This window comes from Mustela nivalis (assembly GCF_964662115.1).
Source record: "Mustela nivalis genome assembly, chromosome: 15".
In the NCBI taxonomy this organism is placed as follows: domain Eukaryota; kingdom Metazoa; phylum Chordata; class Mammalia; order Carnivora; family Mustelidae; genus Mustela; species Mustela nivalis.
The window spans coordinates 6,008,775-6,034,875 of record NC_139034.1 but is presented as its reverse complement, the minus strand read 5'-3'; the positions used below and the strand labels follow the sequence as shown (position 1 = coordinate 6,034,875).

The 26,101-nt window shown below is 34.7% G+C and overlaps 1 long non-coding RNA gene across 6 annotated transcripts in view; it reads left to right on the top strand.

Moving 5' to 3' along the window:
• LOC309848876 overlaps positions 1–26,101 on the top strand; it is a 53,998-nt gene that overhangs the window by 17,697 nt on the left and 10,200 nt on the right. For 3 of the 6 annotated variants that reach the window (XR_014303355.1, XR_014303356.1, XR_014303359.1), the window contains exons 3-5: positions 2,006–2,123; positions 3,416–3,501; positions 3,713–3,856. This is a non-coding gene — a long non-coding RNA (uncharacterized lncRNA). Of the gene's footprint in view, positions 1–2,005; positions 2,132–3,415; positions 3,502–3,712; positions 3,857–26,101 lie in introns of all 6 variants that reach the window. The other 3 variants (XR_014303354.1, XR_014303358.1, XR_014303357.1) reach the window with 2 other exon arrangements.

The window sequence follows — 26,101 nt, the reverse complement described above, 5'->3', positions numbered from 1 at the left end:
AGTCTAATCATTAGGAAATTTATTTCATTCATTACTGAGTATCAACTATGCACCTACCTTGGTACAAAATACTACTACTACTACTAATAATAATAATGGTAACAATAATAATAATAATAATAAACAAGACAGCCCCTTGAAACTTAAAAACCATTCTCAGAAAGAACTATATATGAGGGTGCGTGGGTGGATAAGTCACTTAAGAGTCTGCCTTCAGCTTAGGTCATGATCCCAGGGTCCTAGGATTGAGTCCCACATCAGGCTCCCTGATGAGCAGAGAGCCTGCTTCTCTCTCTTTCTCCACTGCTCAAACTGCTTGTAGTCTCTCTCTCTGTCAAATAAATAAATACAATCTTTTTTTAAAAAAAGATTGTATTTATTTATTTGACAAAGAAAGATCACAGGTAAGCAGAGAAGCAGGCAGAGAGAGAGGGGGAAGCAAGCTCCCTGCTGAGCAAAGAGCCTGATGTGGGGCTCAATCCCAGGACCCTGAGACCATGATCTGAGCTGAAGGCAGTGGCTTAACCCACTGAGCCACCCAGGTGCCCCAATAAATAAAATCTTTTTAAAAAAGGGAAATGTATATGTATGTGTTCACTACATGTATGTATTTGAAGTTATCACTTTATATAATTTATTTTAAATTTTTATTATTTATCCTTTTATTTTACTGAAGTACAGTTTACAAACAATATTATATTAGTTTCAGGTGTGCAAAAGAGTGATTTCACAATTTTATACACTAAGCTATGGTCACCAGGATAATTATTGATAGTTATGATCTGCCACTATACAACATTATTATAACACTATTTACTGCATTTCCCATGCTGTACTTTTTATCTTTATGACTTTTTTATTTTATAACTGGAACTTTTAATCTCCTTCATCTATTTTACCTATCCTTCCAACTCTCTCCCCTCTAGTATTTGTCTGCATTTATGTTTCTGATTCTGTTTTTGTCTGTTCATTTGCTTTGTTTTTTAGATTCCACATATAAGTGAAACCATATGGTATTTCTCTGTCTGACTTATTTCACTTAGCATAATACCCTCTGGGTCCATCCATGTCACAAATGTCAAGATCTCATTCTTTTTCATGGCTGACTGATATTCTATTCTATACTGTGTGTATAGTGTGTGTGTGTGTGTGTGTGTGTGTGTGTGTGTGTGTGGCTGTTGACATATGAATGAATAAAGAAGACATTATACACTTTAAATATCTTACAGTATCATTTGCCACTTACACCTTAATAAAACTAGAGAAGTGGTAAGAATTACTAGCTACTTTCCCAGTGTTCTTAAAATGATTTGTGAATGTTCCCTCATGGTTCTAGGAATTCCTCCTACCTTTTCCACTAACAAAAAGGTGAATATCATGTTTTTAAGGGTCGTAGTCATGAACACTTCCTCTCGGAACTCTAATTAGATTTGTACAATGCCTTCAAGGAAGCTGCAGCACAAATTTTTAGGAAACATTTAAACTAGATAAAAAACAGGTTAAACTAGGAAACACTTTGTGAAGTCCATTTGACTATAAATTGATAGTTTTTTTAAAGTGTTTTCCATTTTTCAAAAGTTTTTATCAATTTTTACTTCTGCTGGGTTGGAGAGTTCCCACATCACTTCTGTTGGGACACATCTAAATCTTGCAATCTCCCAAAGCTAATTTGTTCCTCCTCACACAATCCCAATTTTGTAATTTTGACACCTATAACCTTTACATCTCTCCACCAATAAGGCATAAGACAAGGGGAAATTGAGGTCATGACAATATTTTCTTTTTCCCCGAAAAGCCTTCTACAAAGAGGACATAGCTGAATGACACAGCAAGAAATCTTAAGCAATTATGTAATACTTGGCTCTGACATACACTCCCTGAACACAGATCATAAAGTCAAAGTTAAATCTGTACATGTCTTTTGGTAAACAGCTTCTGAAATGTTTTCAAAATAACTGATCATTGGATTTGTCTAATTAGAAACATTTCTCATTTTCTCTGTAAGGCAGCTGTGCTAGCATCAAGGAAACTCTAGAGTATGCAGTGGGAGCAATAACATCAGGAGTCTGAAATCTACAGATATTCAAGGAAGGCGGAACACCTTTGCACAGCTGTGGCATTAGGCATAATGGTATGCTTACTCTTATCAACAGTTGTAATCTTCAAAAGTAAGCAGAGGGACAGCAAGCATGCCAAATACTAATGACCAAATGTTCTAGTTTCTCTCACTGTGGTCCAAGGGCAACACCATCTCATCATTATTTTATGACTATGTTAACAATGCAATTTCCTTATTCAGTTATTGAATCAGATTTTCTTTGTGTCCCAGGACTCTTCATTTTAGTAAGCCCACCAGGTAAATCTTACACATATTAAGGTTAAAAGCAACAAAAACTGACAGAAATTAAAGCAAAAACAAAAACCCACAATGACCTCTAACATCTGTTGATGGTGAGTGGTGTTGACTCATTCTTCCTCTATTCAACCTTAAGTTGAATTTTTGTAAATAGAGTTGCTTTTGTTTATACTACATCTTTTAGTTTTTTGCTCAGTGTTCTGGGAATATGTTTGTAGGAAAACCCTTGGATGTACTGTAGATATATTTTGGAAGAAAATACTCGGCTATGTTTATCACAGTGAAATTAGAAAGAGCTGAAGACTGAGATGCCAAGGAGTATAAGAGAATTAACATTAACATTTATATTTAGGGCCAAAACAGCCTAGACAACTAGAAACATTTTGATAGTGTTTAATATGAAGTTGAATATAGTAGAAGTGGTTCCAAAATATTTGTACAGTGGGAATCTGACTGCAAGGCTGTGATCAATCCATCATCATATCACCATCAATATTCATGTTGTGTACTACCATTTATTAGGCCCACTTGCATAACTATTTCATTAGATTCTTAAAATTGTCTGAGTGGACTCTGGACAAATCTTTCTTCTCCCAATATGATTTCTCTTGTCCTCTCTAGTATTCTAATTCCAGGAAATGTCATATCCGTCCACTCAATTGGCTCTGCCAGCAACTTTGGAGTTACGCATGACTGCCATCGCTTTCATGTCCCTTTCCCTCCCTGCCCTCCAACATACACATGTCTGATATGTTAGATTTATTCACTCAGAAGACTACTTAGATTCTCATAAAAATACCTGGTAGATGAAGATAAAAAGCCTAAGGCAATACATCATGTGTTTATGGGCCTATTAGAATCTAGATGATTAAACTTAAATATCTGAATACTTTCACATAAAACAACAAAGAAATGACAAAAAAGTGGTAATCTTTTATTGTCCAAAAAAATTATTTGAAATTATATAATAATAACATCATATTGCTGATTTTGCTGCTCCTACTAGGGTGGCTATTAGGATGCTGACTCCTACTCACCCTTACAAATACTATCTGGCAGCCTATGTTCCACTGATTGTTCCTGGTACAGGATATAAGTGACCTCAGCGAGCACCTCTTCCCATTGATCTCCACTGTCATCAATGTGCAAGTGTTATATTTTCATGGACATTCAGCTGTTTACCAAAGTAAATTTCTCAAATTTTAGTTTATAGATTACTCTCTGTTTTATCTATCTTTACTCTTGTTTGTTTTTTTGCCCTTTGTCTGTGGGGGTATCCTTTGATAACCTCAGTGGATCTGGGTTATTTATATAGGCCTATTTGGCAATGGAAACCTGACAGTGCTCTCTCTACAGAAACAAAACTTGAAAGAATTTATTGGAACCATATTACTTTACAAGAAATACTTAAGGGAACTCTTAAGGCTGAAAGCAAGTGACCCGACAGATAATTCAAATCTACATGAAAAACAAAAAGAACTGCCAATGGTAATTATTAAGGTAATTATAAAAAAAGAATGTAATTGCATATTTCTTCTCTCCTCTCATAATAGACTTATTTTAAAAGCAATTATGTGAAGCAATATGTATGGAATTGGACCTCTAAAATACAGATATGTAATAACTTTGACAATACCAGTACAAAAGAGATGGGTGGGAAGAAAGATATGTTAGAGTAAGGAAATGACACAACATAGTGTATGTGATTTCAAGAACAAATGAAAAGAACCAGAAATAGAAAATAATAAGGTTAATACAGCAAAGCCTATAAATATATACTTACTCTCTTTCCCTAAAAGGAATAAAACTATTTAATAATTATAGCAATGCATATTTGAGCTTTTAACATATACAGATGTTATGTATACATGATATCACAGAAAGGGGGAAGAATAAATAGAAGTCCAAGAAGTAATGTTTCTCTAATGTACTGGAATTGAATTAGTAAAAGTCTAAGGTTAATAATAATTAATTAGGAAATATTGTAAGCTTTAGAACAACTATTCTTAAATAACTCAAAATGTAGATTGAAAAATAATGAAAATAATTAGTATATTACACTAGAATAGATCTGTTAATGCAAAGAAAGCAGGAAAGGAGAAATAGGAATAAAAAAGACAGGACACAAAACCAAAGAAATACAAACTATTATAAGAACATACTATGAGCAACTCTATGCCAACAAATTTGACAATCTGGAAGAAATGGATGCATTCCTAGAAACATATAAATTACCACAACTGAACCAGGGAGAAATAGAAAGCTTGAACAGACCCATAACCAGTAAGGTTATTGAAACAGTCATTAAAAATCTCCAAACAAACAAAAGCCCAGGGCCAGACGGCTTCCCCAGAAAATTCTACCAAACATTTAAAGAAGAACTAATTCCTATTCTCCTGAAACTGTTCCAAAAAATAGAAATGGAAGGAAAACTTCCAAACTCATTTTATGAGGCCAGCATCACCTTGATCCCAAAACCAGACAAGGATCCCATCAAAAAAGAGAGCTATAGACCAATATCCTTGATGAACACAGATGCGAAACTTCTCAACAAAATACTAGCCAATAGGATTCAACAGTACATTAAAAGGATTTTTCACCACGACCAAGTGGGATTTATTCCAGGGCTGCAAGGTTGGTTCAACATCCACAAATCAGTCAATGTGATACAACACATCAATAAAAGAAAGAACAAGAACCATATGATACTCTCAATAGATGCTGAAAAAGCATTTGACAAAGTACAGCATCCCTTCCTGATCAAAACTCTTCAAAGTGCAGTGATAGAGGGCACATACCTCAATATCATCAAAGCCATCTATGAAAAATCCACCGCAAATATCATTCTCAATGGAGAAAAACTGAAAGCTTTTCTGCTAAGGTCAGGAACATGGCAGGGATGTCCATTATCACCACTGCTATTCAACACAGTACTAGAAGTCCTAGCCTCAGCAATCAGACAACAAAAGGAAATTAAAGGCATCCAAATCGGCAAAGAAGAAGTCAAATTATCACTCTTCGCAGATGATATGATACTATATGTGGAAAACCCAAAAGGCTCCACTCCAAAACTGCTAGAACTTATACAGGATTTCAGTAAAGTGTCAGGATATAAAATCAATGCATAGAAATCAGTTGCATTTCTCTACACCAACAACAAGACAGAAGAAGGAGAAATTAAGGAGTCAATCCCATTTACAATTGCACCCAAAACCATAAGATACCTAGGAATAAACCTAACCAAAGAGGCACAGAGTCTATACTCAGAAAACTATAAAGTACTCATGAAAGAAATTGAGGAAGACACAAAGAAATGGAAAAATATTCCATGCTCCTGGATTGGAATAAATATTGTGAAAATATCTATGCTACCTAAAGCAATCTACACATTTAATGCAATTCCTATCAAAGTACCATCCATCTTTTTCAAAGAAATGGAACAAATAATTCTAAAATTTATATGGAACCAGAAAAGACCTCAAATAGCCAAAGGGATATTGAAAAAGAAAGCCAACGTTGGTGGCATCACAATTCCAGACTTCAAGCTCTATTACAAAGCTGTCATCATCAAGACAGCATGGTACTGGCACAAAAACAGACACATAGATCAATGGAACAGAACAGAGAGCCCAGAAATAGACCCTCAACTCTATGGTCAACTCATCTTCGACAAAGCAGGAAAGAATGTCCAATGGAAAAAAGACAGCCTCTTCAATAAATGGTGTTGGGAAAATTTGACAGCCACATGCAGAAAAATGAAATTGGACCATTTACTTACACCACACACAAAAATAGACTCAAAATGGATGAGGGACCTCAATGTGCAAAAGGAATCCATCAAAATCCTTGAGGAGAACACAGGCAGCAACCTCTTCGACCTCAGCTGCAGCAACATCTTCCTAGGGACATCGCCAAAGGCAAGGGAAGCAAGGGCAAAAATGAACTATTGGGATTTCATCAAGATCAACAGCTTTTGCACAGCAAAGAAAGCAGTTAACAAAATCAAAAGACAACTGACAGAATGGGAGAAGATATTTGCAAATGACATATCAGATAAAGGACTAGTGTCCAGAATCTATAAAGAACTTAGCAAACTCAACACCCAAAGAACAAATAATCCAGTCAAGAAATGGGTAGAGGACATGAACAGACATTTCTGCAAAGAAGACATCCAGATGGCCAACAGACACATGAAAAAGTGCTCCATATCACTCAGCATCAGGGAAATACAAATCAAAACCACAATGAGATATCACCTCACACCAGTCAGAATGGCTAAAATCAACAAGTCAGGAAAGGACAGATGCTGGCGAGGATGTGGAGAAAGGGGAACCCTCCTACACTGTTGGTGGGAATGCAAGCTGGTGCAGCCACTCTGGAAAACAGCATGGAGGTTCCTCAAAATGTTGAAAATAGAACTGCCCTATGACCCAGCAATTGCACTACTGGGTATTTACCCTAAAGATATAAACGTAGTGTTCCAAAGGGGCACGTGCACTCAAATGTTTATATCAGAAATGTCCACAATAGCCAAACTATGGAAAGAACCTAGAATTCCATCAACAGATGAATGGATCACGAAGATGTGGTATATATACACAATGGAATACTATGCAGCCATCAAAAGAAATGAAATCTTGCCATTTGCGACAACATGGATGGAACTAGAGCGTATCATGCTTAATGAAATAAGTCAAGCGGAGAAAGACAAATATCATATGATCTCCCTGATATGAGGAAGTGGTGATGCAACATGGGGGCTTAAGTGGGTAGGAGAAGATTCAATGAAAGAAACAAGATGGGATTGGGAGGGAGACAACCCTAAGTGACTCTTAATCTCACAAAACAAACTGAGGGTTGCTGGGGGGAGGGGGGTTGGAGAACGGGGGGTGGGGTTATGGACATTTGGGAGGTTATGTGCTTTGGTGAGTGCTGTGAAGTGTGTAAACCTGGCAATTCACAGACCTGTACCCCTGGGGATAAAAATATATCTTTATAAAAAATTAAAAATTAAAAAAAAGACAGGACACATATAGCAAACAAAAGATGTAAAAAGTAAATTTAACTTTATCAATAATAACAATAAATGCAAATTAATTGAAAAATTGAATCAAAAGCAAGGATTGTTGGACTCAACATGTGCTGTCCACACTTTAGATTCAAAGACAAATAGATTGAAAGTAAACGGACAGAGATGAAGAGGTACATTTTATAATGATAAAAGCTAAAATCTATAAGGAAGTGTTAACAATTGTAGCATTATATTCACCTAATATCAAATCCTCAAAATATCTGAAAAAATCTGAGTAAGTTGAAGGGACATAGTGATAATTCTTATAATAGTTGGAGACTTGAGTAACGGAGAGAAAAGCTAGACAGAAGATCAATAAGGAAATAGAACATGTTCACAACACTATCTATAAAATGACCTTACCAGAAATCTGTAGACTATTGTAACTAATAACACAATACATGTTGTTCTCAAGTACATGTTGAACTACAGAATAGCTATATAGTAGGCCATAAAATAACTCACTAAGTTTATAAGGATTGAAATCACACAAGGTATGCTCTATGACCACAATAGAATAATATTAGAAATTTATAATGGAAAGATGTTTGGGAAATTCACAAGTACATAAAAATTAAGTAACATATTCCTAAATAATAAATGGGTCTGAGAAGAAATAATAAGAGAACTTGGAAAATATGTTTGAGATAAATGAAAGGCTCAACATACCAAACATTATGGGATGTAGTTATAGCAGTTTTGAAGAAAATTTATAGCTGTAATTGTCCTTATGTATATATGTAAAACATCTCAAATCAATAACCTAAATTTATACCTGGAAAAATAGCAAAGTAAATCCTAAGAAAGCAGAAGGAAGGTAATAATTAAACTTAAAGCAGAAATAAATGGAATACAAGGTAGAAAATAAAGAGATGAAATCAGTGAAACCAGACGTTGGTTCTTCAAAAAGGTTGACAAAATTGACAAAACTTCAACTAGATTGACCAGAGAGAGAGAGAGAAGACTGAAACCAATAAAATCAGGAATGAAATCGGAGACATTTAAGACATTTAAGACATTTATATCTTGAAAAAACAAGATATAAAAAAATACTATGAACAACTATAGGTCAACAAATTAGATAAATTAGATGAAGTGGACAGATTCCTACAAGAAACACATTATAAAAACTGACTCAAGAAGAAATAAAAACTGAATAACAAGTGAAGTATAACTACTAGGCAAGCATAACAAGAGATTGAATTAACAAACAAAAGACTTTCCTCCAAAACACAAAAACCCAGTATCAAATGGTTTCACTGGTCAATTCTATGAAACATTTAAAGAAGAATCAATACCAATTCTTTACAAACTCTCCAAAAACTCTGAGTGGAAACTCTTCCAAACTTATTCTATGAGTTCAATATTATCCTGATACCTAACTCGGACAAAGATATCACACAGAAGAATTATAGACAAATATTTCTTATTAGTAATAGATACAAAATCCTCAGCAAAATACAAGCAAATGCAATCCACTAACATATAGAAAGTATTACACACAATGACAAAGTGATATTAATCCCAGGAATGCAAGACATGTTTATATCTGCAAATAAATTAATGTGATTTATCTTATTAATAAGATAATAACAAAAACACAATCATACCAATAAATATAGAACATTTAACAAATCCAAATAATTCTTTCATGATAAAAAGATTCAAAAAGTTGGAATAAACATAAATTTAACCTGATAAAAGACTTCTATGAAAAACCTACAGCTAACATGTTACCTTTTGGTGAAAGGCTCAATGCTTTCCCCTTAGAATAAGAAATAATACAATGATGTCTGCTCTCACCACTTTTTTTTTTTTTCCTGGAAGAAAGACAACTCCTAAATTTTACTTTACTTATTTATATTTATTAACATATAATGTATTATTCATTTTAGGGGTACAGGTCTATGATTCATCAGTCTTACACAATTCACACCACTCACCAGAACACATTTCTTCCCCAATGTCCATCACCAAACCACACCATCCCTCCTAAACCCCTTCCCTCCAGCAACCCTCAGTTTTTTTCCCTGAGATTAAGAGTCTCTAATGGTCTGTCTCCCTCTCTGGCTTCATCTTGTTTCATTCTTCCCTCCCTTCACCTATGATCCTCTGTCTTGTTTCTCAAATGCCTCCTATCAGTGAGATCATATGATAATTGTCTTTCTGTCTCTCTCCTATTTTGCTTAGCATAATATCCATAATAGCCAAACTAGGGAAAGAGCCTAGATGTCCATCAACAGATGAATGGATAAAGATGTGGACACACACACACACACACACACACACACACATACACACACACAATGGAATGCTATGCAGCCATCAAAAAATTGAACTCTTGCCATTTGAAACGATGTGAATGGAACTACAGGGTATTATGCTCTCACCACTTCTATCCAACCTTGTCATAGATGTTCTAGCCAGACAAAGAGGGCAAGGAAAAAAAAGGGTCACTCCAATTAGAAAGGAAGAAATAAAACTATCTCTAATCACAGATGACTTGATCTTGGGTATAGAAATCCTGAGGAATCCACAAAAATCCTAGAACTAATAAACAAATCAATAAACTACAGGATATAATATCAAAATACAAAATACAGTTGTATTTCTCTAAATGAGCATTGAGAGATGTGAAAATTAAATTAAGAAAATAATTCCATTTATAGCATTAATGCTAAATATTTTATTTATTAAATTTATTTTAAAACAGATATACCAAAAGAAGTGAAAAATCTGTCCTCTGAAAACTGCAAAATATTGTTGAAAACTTAAAGAAAACCTAAAAAAATGGAAAGACATCCCATGTTCATAGATCAAAAGACAATACTGTTCAGATGGCAATATTATTTAAATTATCTATAGATTCAACACAATTCTCAAGAAAATACTAGCCAGTACTTTTGCAGAATCTGACAAGTTGAACCCAGAACTCATACAGAAAAGGAAGGAACCCAGAATAGCCAAAACAAACAAGAAAAGAACAAAGATGAAGGTCTCACATTTTATGATTTCAAAACTTGTTATAAAGACATAATTTTCAAGAAAGTAAAGTTACTGGTAGAAATGTTACTATAATTTCCATAATGCTAGAAATATGGATCAAAGGAATAGAATTGAGAATTAACAAATAAATCCTCACAATCATGCTTGGTTGACTTGTGACAGTGGTTCTGAGATGAATCAATGAGGGAAAGAACAGTTTTTTGAACAAGTCCCTGGGACAACTGGATCTTCACATGCAGAAAATGAGGTTGAACCCCCTACTTCACACCATACACAAAGTATAACACAAAAATTATCTCAAAATGGGTTATATATCTAAATGCAAGAGCTAAAACTATGAAACTCTTACAAGAAAATATAGGATAAATCTTTGTGACTTTGAGTTATACAAAGATTTCTTTGATTTCACACCTGAAATATAAGCAACAAAAAGAAATGGATAAATTGTATTTTATCAAAATTTAAAATTTTGGTGTTTCAAAAGTGAGTGAAAAGAGTTAAAGTGAAAAGAAAACATAGAATGAAAACTATCTGCAAATCGTGTATGATAAAATAATTTTATTTAGAATATATAAAGAACTATAATAATTAAAAAAAATGAAACTGGGGTGCCTGGTTGCTCAGTTGGTTAAGCGTCCAATTCTTGGTTTTGGCTCAGGTCATGATCTCAGGGTTGTGAGACTGAGCCCCGAGTGGGGCTCCATGATGGGCATGGAGACTGCTTAAGATTCTCTCTGTCCCTCTGCTCTGCCCCACCCTCCATACACAAGCTCTCTCTTTCTGTCAAAAAAAAATAAAGAAAGAAAGAAAAGAAAAGAAAAAGGAAAATAGGCCAAAGATCTCAAGATCTAAAGAAATATTTCTCCAAAGATATGAAAATGGTCAATAAGCACATGAAAGGAGGCTCAACATTATTATTCACTAGGGAAATGCATATCAAAACCACTATGACATACTACTTCACACCCACCCAGGCCATAATCAAGATATGGAACAATTGAAAGCCTCAAATAATGCTGATGGGAATGAAAAATGGTATGGAAAACAGTCTGGGCAGTTCTTCAACATGTTAAACAGAGTATTATATGGCCTAGCAATTCTACTCCTAATTAGAACTAAAAACATATGCCATAAGAGATATGAAACCCAAGAGACATATAAACATATATCCACACAAAAATTTGTATGTGAATGTTTTATACCAGTACTTATAATAGCCAAGAAGTAGAACCAACCCAAATATTCATCAAGTGATGAACAGATAAATAAATAAGATATATTCACATAATGGAATACTATTTGGCAATAAAGAGGAATGAAGTATTGGTGTATGCTATATAGACAAACTGAAAACATTATACTAAATGAAAGAAATAGTCACAAAAGACCACATACTGCATGATTTCATTTATGTGAAATGTTGCCTGGGTCTGTGGTTGTTGGGGGCAAATAAGGAAGGACTTCTGAATAAAGATTGTGTGTATCTGTATTTGTTTACATATTTTATACATTCTTTCACTGATGATTTTAGTTTTCACGGGAACAGATCTTGATCATATTTTGTGACATGTTTACCTAAATTATTTTTTATTGTTTTTTATCTCCTATTATTGGTTCTTTTTTTTTTATTTTTAAAATATTTTATTTGTTTATTTGACAGAGAGAGAAAGAGAGATCACAAGTAGGCAGGGAGGCAGGCAGAGAGAGAGAGGGGGGAAGCAGGCTCCCTGCTGAGCAGAGAGCCCCATGCAGGGCTCCATCCCAGGACCCTGAGATCGTGACACAAGCCGAAGGCAGAGGCTTAACCCACTGAGCCACCCAGGCACCCCTTATTAGTTCTTTTTAAAACCCAAATTTCCCACTAATTTCACTAAGCTGCAAGTTTAATGACACTTCATTGTGGTAAGACTTGGCCAGCTATATTATCTATTGTTTTTTTTCATCAGGAGAGATTAATGTTTTATTATACAACTTAAGCACCTCACAAGGAGCTGGAAGGGGATGACCCAGACTTTTAAGAATTAAGTTTCGATAATGTCATGAAAGTAGGGCCCTCATGATTAGGTTAATATACTTATGCAAAGAGATATCAGAAAACTTGCTCACTCTCTTATAAATGTACATGAAGCAAAGATTATGTGGGTATTTACCAAGATGGCAGCTATCTACAACCCAAGGAAAGAGACTATAAAATGAACTTACTTTGCCATCTCCTTAATTCTAGCCTCCAGAACTATGAGAAAATTAGTTTATTTTGTTAAGGACACCAAGTCCATGACACTTTGCTTTGGCAGCCTGAGCTAAGATAATTACAAATTTGAAATTGACAGGATTTTCTCATCAGTTAGATTTGCACTGGAGACAAAGGACTGATGAAATAGTGAATAAAGGTGCCTGGGTGACTCAGTGGGTTAAAGCCTCTGCCTTTGGCTCAGATCACAATCCCAGGGTCCTGGGATCAAGCCCTGCATTGGACTCTCTGCTCGGCAGGGTGTCTGCTTTCCCCTCTCTCTCTGTCTGCCTTTCTGCCTACTGGTGATCTCAGTCTGTCAAATAAATACACAAAATCTTAAAAAAAAAAAAAAAAAGAAAAAAAAGAAAGAAAGAAAGAAAAAAAGAAAAAGTGAATTAAAAGTAATTATGAAAAAAAGTGATTATTAAATGAACAACTGAATAAACTGCTATTTACTAAGATAAGAAAAAAATGGAGATGCAGATTGAGGAGGAAAATCAAGAATTAGTACTGGATGTATTAAATTCAAAACATTTAAGTAAAGATATTAAGTAGAATGTTGTATATTTAAGAGTGAATGGGTGATATTTAAAGCCTGGGATTGCATTAGACTGCCTACAAAATAAATATGATGCGATAAAATAATGGGTCTGAAACTTGAGTAGCAAAGGGGCCTGCAAAAAGTCAGCAGGAAATTAAGGAATAAACAAGATAATGGTGTCCTATAAATTGAGTCATCACATTTGTAAAGGAAAGTATGACCAACTTTATCAGTTGTTTCTGAGAAGGTAAGTAATGAGGATTCATATTGATTATGCCACAGGAAGACCTTGGGGAGACTTTGGTGATTTCAGAGTATGGTGGGAGAGTATGAAAACTTAATTGGAATACTGAAGATCCATAGGGTGTTATTATATCATGATAAGGCAGCCATCTTCTCTCCCCCATGTTAAACATTTGAATAACTGAATAGATAGTGTTCAAAGACTTAAAGACACCCCCTACCCCCCGCATGGCTTTCCTTTCCATCCATCACTTACACCAGTCAGGGATACCAACATACCAATTCACTATCATGACTGGAGAGCTGAACCATGGGAAAGAATTATCGGCAAAGGGAAAACAAAGAAAACATAGATTATTCAGGTCAAACACAAAACTATGACAGTGAAAATGTCACTTAACCTAAATAGCAATTTTCGAAATATTATATTGATATTTTAAAGAGATGTAAAGTTAAAAAATAAAAGAAAAGCACACTAAAAGTGGAGGTCATAAAACCAAGTTTCTAAAAAAAAAAAAAAATGCAAATCTAGGGACATCTGGGTGACTTAGTAGATTAAGTGGCTTACTCTTGATTTTGGCTCAGGTTATAGTCTCAGGGTCCTGGGATCAAGCCCAGCATCTCAGCATGTGGCTCTGTTCTCAGCAGGGAGTCTGCTCCCTCTTCCTCTGCACCCCCAAACCCCCACTCCTGATGCTTTCTCTCTCACTCTTTCTCTCAAATAAATTATTAAATCTTTAAAAAAATGCAAATGTATGTTTTTAGAGATATTTACCCAACTATCAGTGATTGATAGGAACTTGAAGTTAAAAACAAACAAATGAAAAGGTCAATAATTTACTGCAATCCAAAATTTAAGGTAAAAGCTCATCACCATCACTCTCATTTTAGAAAAATATGAACCATTGGTATAGGGTTAACAAATAATTACAAAAGAGGTTGTACATATCTATTAATGGCCAATTTCTAAAAAGTAGTTGAAACAGAAATTTGTTACAGGAAGGGCAAACAGAAGTTTACTGGTGACAGAAACAGGCCACTGGACAAGAGGTTACTTTCAATATGAGTCAATTTCAAAGTACTGGCAGAGACAGAAGCATGTGGTCAGGAGGCAGGAGAGTTTCACCTGTCTTCATATTGAAGTATGATTCCTATTGAAGTATGACTTCAGACTTAATAAAAGAATTTCAAAGTGTCATGAGCACTGCTATGTTTTCCTGATTACAAAGATGTTCTGCTGCTCATTATAGTCTCTGTGATGTGGTCTGGACTAAGAGGAATCTCAGTATCAGGGCCCTATATTGCCTTAAGACAGGTTCCATATGAATTAGCTGTGCTTATGTTTCCTAGGATCCTAGGACCAGCAACTGCAAAAGCAATGTAATTCCAAAGAAACAAGCTTACTTCAGGACATGACTTTCAAGAAGTTGGGCCAAAGACCTCTGTGGTGAAACATTAGAGAGTAGTGAGTGAACATGGACATTGAGATCAGACTCCTGTATTCAAATATATTTCACCACCTCCTGCTGTGTAACATTGGGTGACATGCCTAGCCTGTGTTGTGGTTATCACATTAGTAAAATAAGAAAGACAGTAATACAACATCAAGGGGTACTAAGAGGGTGAAAGAGAATTGAACATGTAACATTCCTAGATCAGTGCAAGGTAATATTGTACGTGCTATCATACTGAAAGAAATTATTTGGGTTAAAGGACATATTATATCCCTGTAATTCAGTATTTTTTGAAGTATCCAAAGCCACAGTGTAAAGCTTCATGAAGTTGAAATTTGAAAAAGTGAATGAAAAGATATGAGGAATGTCAAAAAAACTAATCCAGGTACAGTGTGAGTCCATGTTATGATGCTTGTGGAGGAAAACTAATAAATTTCCATTAGCAATGTGTGTATCTAAATGTCACTGGAATTGGATTTAGTAGGACATCTGTGGCTGAGAGTTGCCCTATATCAGTTTTTATAGCCTGAAATAAGTCCATAGCCCAGGGCTTGGAAGTAATACTGGAAAGATCCAAGCTATTTATTATTAGGGCATTTTTGTATCTTTAAAAAATAACTACAGAGTTTGTTTATTCAAAAGCAAATATTTTATACTCAAAGGGATAATAAACTTTTTAAAAAGTCTCATAGCGAACACTAGACAGACTTTGAAGTTTTTATTTTTATCTGTGGCTAATATATAAAAGTGAAAATAATTAAATTGTGTCTTGCTATTTTCTGAGAGGGGAAAAAGACTGAAATACTTTTATTTTCCTCATTTTTTCCCTTCTAAAATACACAGTCTAAATGGTTCCTAGCCAATCTTCACTTTCATTGCCTTGTGTTCAAAGATGGTAGACCTGAGGTGGTAGCTGCTAGCTATATGTGGCTACAAAATACTCTAAATGCAACTATTTTATGGTGACTAACATAACATAGTAAAAAAATAAATAAATGCAACTAGTGAGGTTGGGGAACTATAATTTTAATTTATTAGATTTTATTGAAATTCTAAAACTGATAGTCTATTATGTTGTTGAAAACATTAGGTACATTTGGATCAATGTGAATATATGAATCTGCTTTTTCAGCTATAAATTTTATGGACTGTAAATATGGATCATGTATTTTTTTTAAAGATTTTATTTATTTACACGACACAGAGAGAGACATCACAAGTAAGCAGAGATGCAGGCAGAGAGAGAGAAGGGGAAGCAGGCTCCCTGCTGAGCAGAGAGTCCAATGTGGGGCTCGATCCCAGGACTCTGAGATTATGACCTGAGCTGAAGGCAGAGGCTCAACCCACTGAGCCACCCAGGCACCCGGTGGATCATGTATTTCTTTCTTTTTTTTTTTTAATTTCTTTTTTATTTTCAGCATAACACCCAGTGCTCCATGCAATCTGTGCCCTCTATAATACCCACCACCTGGTACCCCAACCTCCCACTGCCCCCCCGCCACTTCAAACCCCTCAGGTTGTTTTTCAGAGTCCATAGTCTCTCATGGTTCATCTCCCCTTCCAATTTCCCCCAACTCCCTTCTCCTCTCTATCTCCCCATGTCCTCCATGCTATTTGTTATGCTCCACAAATAAGTGAAACCATTGGATAATTGACTCTCTCTGCTTGACTTATCTCACTCAGCATAATCTCTTCCAGTCCCGTCCATGTTGCTACAAAAGTTGGGTCTTCACCCTTTCTGATGGAGGCATAATACTCCATAGCGTATATGGACCACATCTTCCTTATCCATTCGTCCGTTGAAGGGCATCTTGGTTCTTTCCACAGTTTGGCGACCGTGGCCATTGCTGCTATAAACATTGGGGTAAAGATGGCCCTTCTTTTCACTACATCTGTATTTTGGGGGTAAATACCCAGTAGTGCAATGGCAGGGTCATAGGGAAGTTCTATTTTTAATTTCTTGAGGAATCTCCACACTGTTCTCCCAAGAGGCTGCACCAACTTGCATTCCCACCAACAGTGGAAGAGGGCTTCCCTTTCTCCACATCCCCTCCAACATATGTTGTTTCCTGTCTTGCTAATTTTGGCCCTTCTAACTGGTGTAAGGTGATATCTCAATGTGGTTTTAATTTGAATCTCCCTGATGGCTAGTGATGATGATCATGTATTTCTAATGAAAATCTAACATTCAAATTGCAATGTTCTATAAGTATAGAGTATACACTAGGTTGAGGAAAGGGGAGAAAAAAGAGAAAGAGGCAAACCAAAAAATAGACTCAGCCAGAAGAAACAAGGTGATGGTTACCAGAAGGGAGGTGGGTGTGGGATGGGGGAAATAGGTGATGGGGATTAAGGAGTGCACTTGTGATGGCCACTGGGCACTGTAGGGAAGCATTGTATTATACACGTGAAACATGTATAATATTACACTGTCTATTAACTCACTGGAATTTAAATAAAAACTTAAAAAAATAAAAATAGATTTCAAAACCTCAGTATGAATAACAAAAAGTAAGTTAAGTTCATTAAAATGTTTTATATTGATTTTCTCCTGAAATTACATTTTGGACATATTGAATTGTATAAAATATGCTCTTAAAATTAATTTCACCAGTTTCTTTTTACTTTCTTTTTAGTATAGACACTAGAAAATTAAAACATATATATAGATCTTACATTATGTTTTTATTAGACATTATCCTTATTTCCAAGAAGGTACAAATTCTTGGAAATAAAGATAAAGATAAGAAATTATAAATTTCTTGTAAGGGGTAAGAAATTATAAATCTAAAGCAAAGCTTATCTAATTTTTAAAAAGATTTTATTTATTTATTTCAGGGAAAGAACGTGATAGAGACAGTGCAAGAGGGGTGGAGAGGCAGGGAATTAGAAGAAGCAGGCTCCCCCCGGAGCAGAGGGCTGGACTCAGGGCTTGATACCAGAAACCCAGGATCATGACCCAAGCAGAAGGAAGAAGCTTAGAGAACTGAGCCCCCCAGGTACCCCACAAAGCTTATCTTTTAATATTAATCCTTTGAGTGAAATATAATCTGATAGGCATATTTCACACCATAATTTGTCCTGAAAATTTAATTGAGTCGCCCGATTTTTTTTTTTTTTTTTTAGGATATATAGCTTTTACCTAATGACCATGAGTCTCATAAAATAATCTGGTAGTAAATTTGCTTTGCTTTTTCATTTAATCAATAAAGACCTTATTTTTGACCATCTAATATATAATTTAGTCTTAGATAAGTTTAATGAATAGTTTTCTTGGCTCTTTTGAAGATTAATAAGTATTACTTAGTTTCTATTGCTAAACGAGAATTCCATTTTATATATAGTGTTTTTATTTATTTAATTTTAATTTTATTTTTTTTTAAATTTTTTATAAACATATAATGTATTATTAGCCCCAGGGGTACAGGTCTGTGAATTGCCAGGTTTACACACTTCACAGCACTCACCATAACACATACCTTCCCCAATGTCCATAACCCCACCACCCTCTCCCGACCCCTCTCCCCCTAGCAACCCTCGGTTAGTTTTGTGAGATTAAGAGTCTCTAATGGTTTGTCTCCCTCCCCATCCCATCTTGTTTCATTTATTCTTTTTCTACCCACCAAACCCCCCACGTTGCATCTCCACTTCCTCATATCAGGGAGATCATATGATAGTTGTCTTTCTCCGATTGGCTTATTTCGCTAAGCATAATACCCTCTAGCTCCATCCACGTCGTCGTAAATGTCAAGATTTCTATTTCTACATAGTCTTTTTAAAAATGTGCAGACATAATTGTAGTACCACCTACATAACATAAAATGTTATGCTCTGCATAATTTAAATTTCATTTAAACTGTATTTTATTTAACATTAAAATCCTTTTGTAGCTAAATCAAATACCAAAACTCACTTCAAGGACAATCATATCATCTTAGGCATTTACTTGCCTACTCTGTATTTTTAGTCCATATGCACCATATTGAATAATGTATGGCCAACTTAAAATCCTTGTCAAAATATAGGTTTTTTCTGTTCTTTTCAGGATCAGCTAGTGACTGGTGAGTAGAAATTCATCCATTCATTACTAAGTGAATATCTGAAATGTTACTGCTTTGAAGATACGGAGAAAAAATAGTGCAGTATTTTTCTTGCATTAATTTTATTAGAATTATTCAGACACACAACAAAGTATGGTTTAGTATAGAGAATTCTCATATTTCTATTACCAACATTCATCAACTCTCAATATTTTTCTAATCTTATCTCATTTATGTCCCTAAACAATTTTTTCTCAAACATTTAAAGCATCATTTTATTCACTCATAAATGTCCTGATAAGAATACTTAAATTCTCTTTAGCACAGTTGCCACACCATTACAACATCAAGCAGAATATTACCTAAAGTGAACTCCATAAGCAAGTATCATTTTAGTGAAATTGATCAGGATATGGCCAAGATGTCCTTTTTTTATGGCTTTGAAGTTGATCCTGAGAACCAGCTATCTACCATCCTATAGCAATGGTGGAACTGGATGTATATGTACATGTACTTGGCTTATTAGTGTGGTAGCTTTGCATGGGCTGGCCTAGTTGCTCTCAATCGTTGCTATTGTCTATAAACATTACATCTGTAAAGTTTTGTGGGATAAATATTTAGCTTTGAAGCCAGTTAAAATAAAACTTCTAACATTTAAAAACAAATAAAGGAGAGATAAAGAGGGATAAGAAATCAGAGGTTGAAAAGTAGACAGTTTGGACTGAAGATTTGAACAGTTTTCTTTCCATTTTTATATGCATGTAAGTACCAATGAATGCACTTTGTTATATAGGGGAAGAGAAAAATGGAGTTTTAATTTGGAATAAAAACCAGGTTTAAAGGAATCTCTTTATGAAATTAATTAGCTAATGATATAAAGGAATGACTGGACTGCACAGGGAAGCCCCACACCACTTTTCTAGGAATTCACAGAAAATCCTAGAGAATTTATTTGGCTTTAAATGTGCTTTTTCAACATTCATTCTGGAGAATTGTATGAACTATGAGAGGCCCCATGAAAGGATCAAAATGTGCCAGTGATTTCTTCATAAAAGATACTGTTTCTCTTAGATTTCTTCCCACTTCATGCAATATTTCTACTCCTCCAACTCAAGGAGTCTAGTTTTACATTATAGGTCTTAAAAAATGTCACAGTTTTCTTCCCCATCCTTATTTTTCTATTCTCTTACATTTTCAAAAAATCATACATTGAAGAGCTTATCATAGTGCATATATTACATTTCCCTATAATCCACAGAAAAGGCTCACAGCAGAAAATAGAATCCTGGACATCTCTGTCTCTGAAAGATTGTTAATCCTGGTTAATCCTACATCTGATGAAAGATGTCTGTCTGCACGTCAAAAGGAAATTTGTTAAAGCCTAATCAAAGGATCAAAAGTTCTTAAGAATCAGGGCTACAGTGAAAGACAATGACAGAATTATTAAACATGACTACATTTCATCATAAAAGATTAATCATTTACTGTAGAATTAAAGGGATAAAATGAAATTAAAATCCATCAACCATTTTCATTTAACCAAGGCAAAAAAAAAAAAAAACCAAAACAAGAACATCATAGTGACAAAGAACAACCTGGTCCTTTCTTCAGACTGTTTTCCCCCCTTTGGATTATAATTATTAATGATAATCTCATTTTCTCTACTAAAAGATTAGACAAAATAATAAAAATTTTGTCATAGGAAGCCTCTGTTATTGGATATTTTTATGGAATTCAAATATCAAAATATGGGTTAGGTAGTATTTTATACTTATATAATAAGATAATATTAATATATGTACAACTGTAAGAAACTTGAATTGTTTGTATTTTTATACATATACATATTATTTCACATGTAAATTACTAACACAAACATCCATCTTCAAATATCCACAACTAATGATATATATTATAGATTTTAAGAGGTTAAAATACATGTCACTAGAAATTAAACATAATCCTCAAGGTGTAGCATTATAAGTCATCATCTAAAAACATTTTAAATAAGATAAAGTTTGTCAAAAAAGAATTTTTTGCTATCTGTCTTACATAGTGGAGGTGATCCTGAACACCCCTTTGTATAATGTCTTTTAAAATCCCCTATAGTTGGATATACTTTATCTACAATATAATACAAGCACTTTAAACCTAAAGTGTAGTCAATTTTGACAAATGTGTATACACATGCAAGCACCATATGAATCAAGCTATAGGAAATTTTCATCATAGCCAAAAGATCCCTCATATCTTCAACAGTCAATTTCTACCCCATCCATGACCTCAGACAATGACTAATCTACCTTCCATCACCAACAGTTAAATGTTTTCCCTAGAGTTTTATATAAAATGGAATCATATAGGATATGTGACTCCCTTCTGTGTGGCCTTGTTTGCTTAGCCTAATATTTTTGACATCCATGATGTTAAACATAAAGGTAATTTATTCTTTTAAATTGCCAAGTAGTATTCCATTGCATGAATATGACACAACTTGATTATCTAGTCTTCAGCTGATGGGCATTTGGCTGATTACCAGCTGGCTTATTTCCAAATTGCGCTTATTCATAGAACATTCATAGAACATAGAACATAGAAAATTTTAAAAATATAAATAAAATCATTTTAACATTTACATTCCCACTAGCCTTGGGTGGGAAGAGTTCTAGTCATTCTGCAGCCTCACCAAAGCTTGGTATTGCCCATCTTTTAAATTTTAACTATCCTCCTTGAGGTGTAGTAATACAGCACTGTGATTTTAATTTGCAATTCCCTCATGACAAGTAATTCTGAGCATTTTTTTTCATGTACATTGCCATTTGCATTTTCTAAGACAGTTCTCTTCAAATTTTCTGCCATCTTATTGTCAAGTGTTATTTATTTATTCCAGATAAATATTCTTTGTCAAGTATTTGAATTGAGATTATTTTCTCCCTGCTCCTAGCTTGCTTTTTCATTTTCTTAACTGTGTCTTCTGAGGACCAAAAGTTGATTTTGATGAAATCTACTCATATTTTTTTCTTTTATGTTTTTTTTTGCCTACTCCAATATCATCCATATTTTCTCCCATCTTATCTTTTAGAAATTCTGTAGTTTCTTCTTTTATATTTAGACCAGTGACCCTTCAACCTATTTTATTTAATATTTTAATTTTAACATTTTTTAGCTCATCTTAATTTATGGTGTGATTTAAGGATGAAATATATTTAAAACATATACAAAGCAATGCTTTTTGAAATGTTACCAAAATTTGTTGAAAAGGCTGTTTTATTTTTTATTGAAAATATATTGATCCGGGACGCCTGGGTGGCTCAGTCGGTTAAGCGGCTGCCTTTGGCTCAGGTCATGATCTCAGGATCCTGGGATCCAGCTCTGCATGGGGCTCCCTGCTCAGCAGGGAATCTGCTTCTCCCTCTCCCTCTGCCTGCTGCTCTGCCTACTTGTATTCTCTATCTGTCAAATAAATAAATAAAATCTTAAAAAATTTTTAATTAAAAAAATAAGAAAATATATTGATCCTATATGCACTGGTCTATTTCTAGAACCTCTTTTCTGTTTCTATATGTTTATCCTCATAGAAATATCATTATGTCAGGATTCTTACAGCTATATTACACATCTTGAAATCAGGTAATGTGTAAGTCCTCCAATTTTGTTATTTTTTTTCAAGAACATTTTCGATATTCCATATTCTTTTAATTTTCATTAACCATTTAAATTAGTTTGTCAATTTCTTTTTTTAAAGGCTTGCTGAGGTTTGTATAAGGATAAAATTAAAGCTACAATTTAGTGGTTCCCAAAGACTGGTCTCTGGCAAACAACATTAGCATCACCTGAAATATAATATAAAAATATAAATTCTTAAACTCCCCCTCCTGTCTACTGAATCAGAAAATCTGGAGATGGAAATTTGCCTTTGCACTATTATTGTCATTGTCATTGTATTTTACTTCCTTAAATGTTAATTTTTCATATTCTTATTTCTCCTGTAAATTAATCAATTGCCTTTTAAAAACATTAAAAAACAAGAAAAACAAACATCTTGCATTTTCTGACATACATACCATTTCTGGTTGTTTTCATTCCCTTGTATACCTTTGAGTTTGGAATTATTGTCCTTAACCTAGAAGAAAAACCTTGAAGATTTCTTGTGTTGTAGATCTGTCAAGACAGATTTGTTGAGATATTGTTTACTGGAAAATATCTTTACTTTTCCATGTTTTAAATAATTTTGTTATATTTATATTTATAGGTTAAAATTCTTTTGTTGTTATTTTTATTTCCAGAGTAAGGATGTTACTCAGTTCTTCCATACTGCACAGTCTCTCATGATGTCAGCAGTCATTCTTAATTTTGTTTCCCTGCATGAAATGAGCCCTTGTATGAAAAGGCTGCTTTCATGATATGCACTTTATTATTAGTTTACAGCACATTAGTTATGATGTCTTTGTATGTTTTGTTTTGTTTTTTCCTTTATCTTGCTTGGTATTTAATTTATTGAACTTATCAAAAGGAAAAGTGATAACAATTATTGGTGAGGTGTTTGTTTTGTTTTGTTTGTTTGTTTAACGAGGGAACATAAGCAGGGGGCAGGGGGAGTGGGAAAGGGGAGAAAGCAGGCTTCCAACCAAGTAGGGAGCCCAATGCAGGACTCCATCCCAGGATCTGAGAAACATGACCTGAGCAAAAGGCAGACGCTGAATGAGTGCTCATCTGTCACCCTATGATGCTATTACAATACTATTGACCATATTCCCTGTTCTGTACCTTTCATCACTGTGATTTATTCATTCCATAACTGGAAGCCTGTACCTCACACTCTGCTTCACTCATTTCACCCATCCTCCCACTGTCCCTTGTAGTTTGTTCCTGTATTTATAGGTCTGTTTCTGGTTTTGTTTGTTCATTCATTTTGTTTTTTAGATTCCACCAAAAAATGGAATTGTATGGCACTTGTCTTCTTCTATCTGATTTATTTCACTTAGCATAATACCCTCTAGGTCCATCCATGTCACAAATGACAAGATATCTCATTCTTTTTTATGGCATAGTATTCTGCATATATATATATATATATATATTTGTAAATATATATATATATATAATGTATACATACACACACACATTACTTTATATATTTCTTCTTTATCCATCCATCTGTCAATGGACACTTAGGTTGCTTCCATATTTTCACTATTATGAATAATGGTTCTGTCCGGTTTTAAAAGTGGTAGTATCAGTTTTTAGACCCAACAGCAACATATTGGAGTTCCAGCTGGTTTCTTTCTTCAGCAAAAATTGGTATTTTTTCTTATAATATGTATCTTTTCATTTTATAGTCTACAATAAACGAGAATATTTGTACCTTCCTGGACAAGAATCTCCAGACAGTTTAATTCTAGTACACCCCTCCTGCCTTTTCTACTTTTGCTGGCATACATTTTTACTTATAAATATGCTATAAACCCTTCAAGATATTTTGATTATTGTTGTTTTAAACAATAAGTTATTTTCATAGTCACATTCATATTTACCCTTTATAGTACACTTCTTTGTTTCTAATGGTTCTGTATTTTCACCTGGTATCTTTTTTTTTTTTTTTTTGTGGGTACCATATCACTTTATTTTCTTGGTTTTCCAACTTGACTCTTGGACAATGGGAATTCAGTTAGTCGCTTTTCTGGCCACTGTAAGGTCCCTCGCTGATGGGGCACAGGCTCGGAGGAGAGGCTCAACAGAAGATGGGATCCCCAAGAGCCCACCAGGCTGGGAGAGGACTGAAAGGTCTACAGGAGATGGACCAAGCACCAGCAGAAGCTCGAAGCCCCCTCCCCCAAGCCCTTTACCACACTCCTTGCAAGGGACAGGCTGGCACCTCAGTGACCCAGCTCAGGGCCCTCCCTCAGAGGTCCTTCCTATATACCTTCACTTGTCATGCTAAGCCTGGCACCCTCTCCCTTGAGGGCACCAGACAGAAGCCACAGACCACCTCCATATTTACCCTTTATAGTACATATTTACCCTTTATAGTACACTTCTTTCTTTCTAATGGTTCTGTATTTTCACCTGGTATCATTTTCCTTCAGTTTCAAAGATGTCCCTTAGTATTTCTTATAGTACCGTGACTGTTGGCAATACATTCCCTCAGATTTTGTGTTTCTTATATCATCTCCATTCTTCCTTTATTCTTAAAGGGTATTTTTGTTTTATAGGAAATTCTAAGTTGGCATAGATTGTTTTCTCCTTTTAGCACTTTAAAAATGTTAGTTCATTATCTTCTGACTTCCACGGTTTCTTTGCCTCTTTCAACATCTGAATCAGGTGTGATTCTACTTTTATTTACTATTTCTCATCTTGGTTCTTGGCCTCATTTTTTCTGCAGCTTTGCATATCTCATACATTTTATCGTATAATCTGACATTGTGTGAAATCATTGTAGAGCATGAGAATACTCCTCTTTTCTTCATAAATATGCATTCTCTTTCCTCTGTTAAACAGATAAAAAAGGTGATTACCTCAGTTCCCTTAGAAAATGAGCTAGGCTAGGTTGCAGTTCTATTTAGGCTTACCCCACCTGTCTTGTCCTGTGCATTAGGTTTGGTCCTCTTAGGGTTTTATTGAGAAAATGTTGAATCTTTATTGCCTCATCCCTTAAATACTACAGAAAACTTGATCTTGCCTCTGGAAATTTTAGCTTAACCTTTTAGCCTCACAAAATACACAGTTGAAAATCTCTGCAAATAATGGTTGGGGTTATCTGATACCTGTTAGCAGCAACCCCTTTTCTCGAGTGTGTTGCTGTTTTCAAAGCAACATCAGAGTGTCGGAGTTTTTATTCTATACTTTTAACTAGCTCTCCCCCAAATTTTGTCCTACCTCATCAATCAGTAAATATGTAGGGAAAAGAAAGATGCATTGGGGACTTTTCTAGATTCCAAACCTTGACTCAATCCATGTGACCATCGAATGGTCTGTTTCTCTTTTTCCCAGCAGAACCCTTCTTTGTTTACTGAGCCCAAATATCAGTCTGTTTTCAGAATCAGTTTCCCCTCAGGGAATAAAATGAGTAATTATTGTCAATTTGGAATGGCTTTTCTGTCTCTGAAACTTTATTTTTTTAAATATTTTATTTATTTATTTGACAGAGAGAGATCACA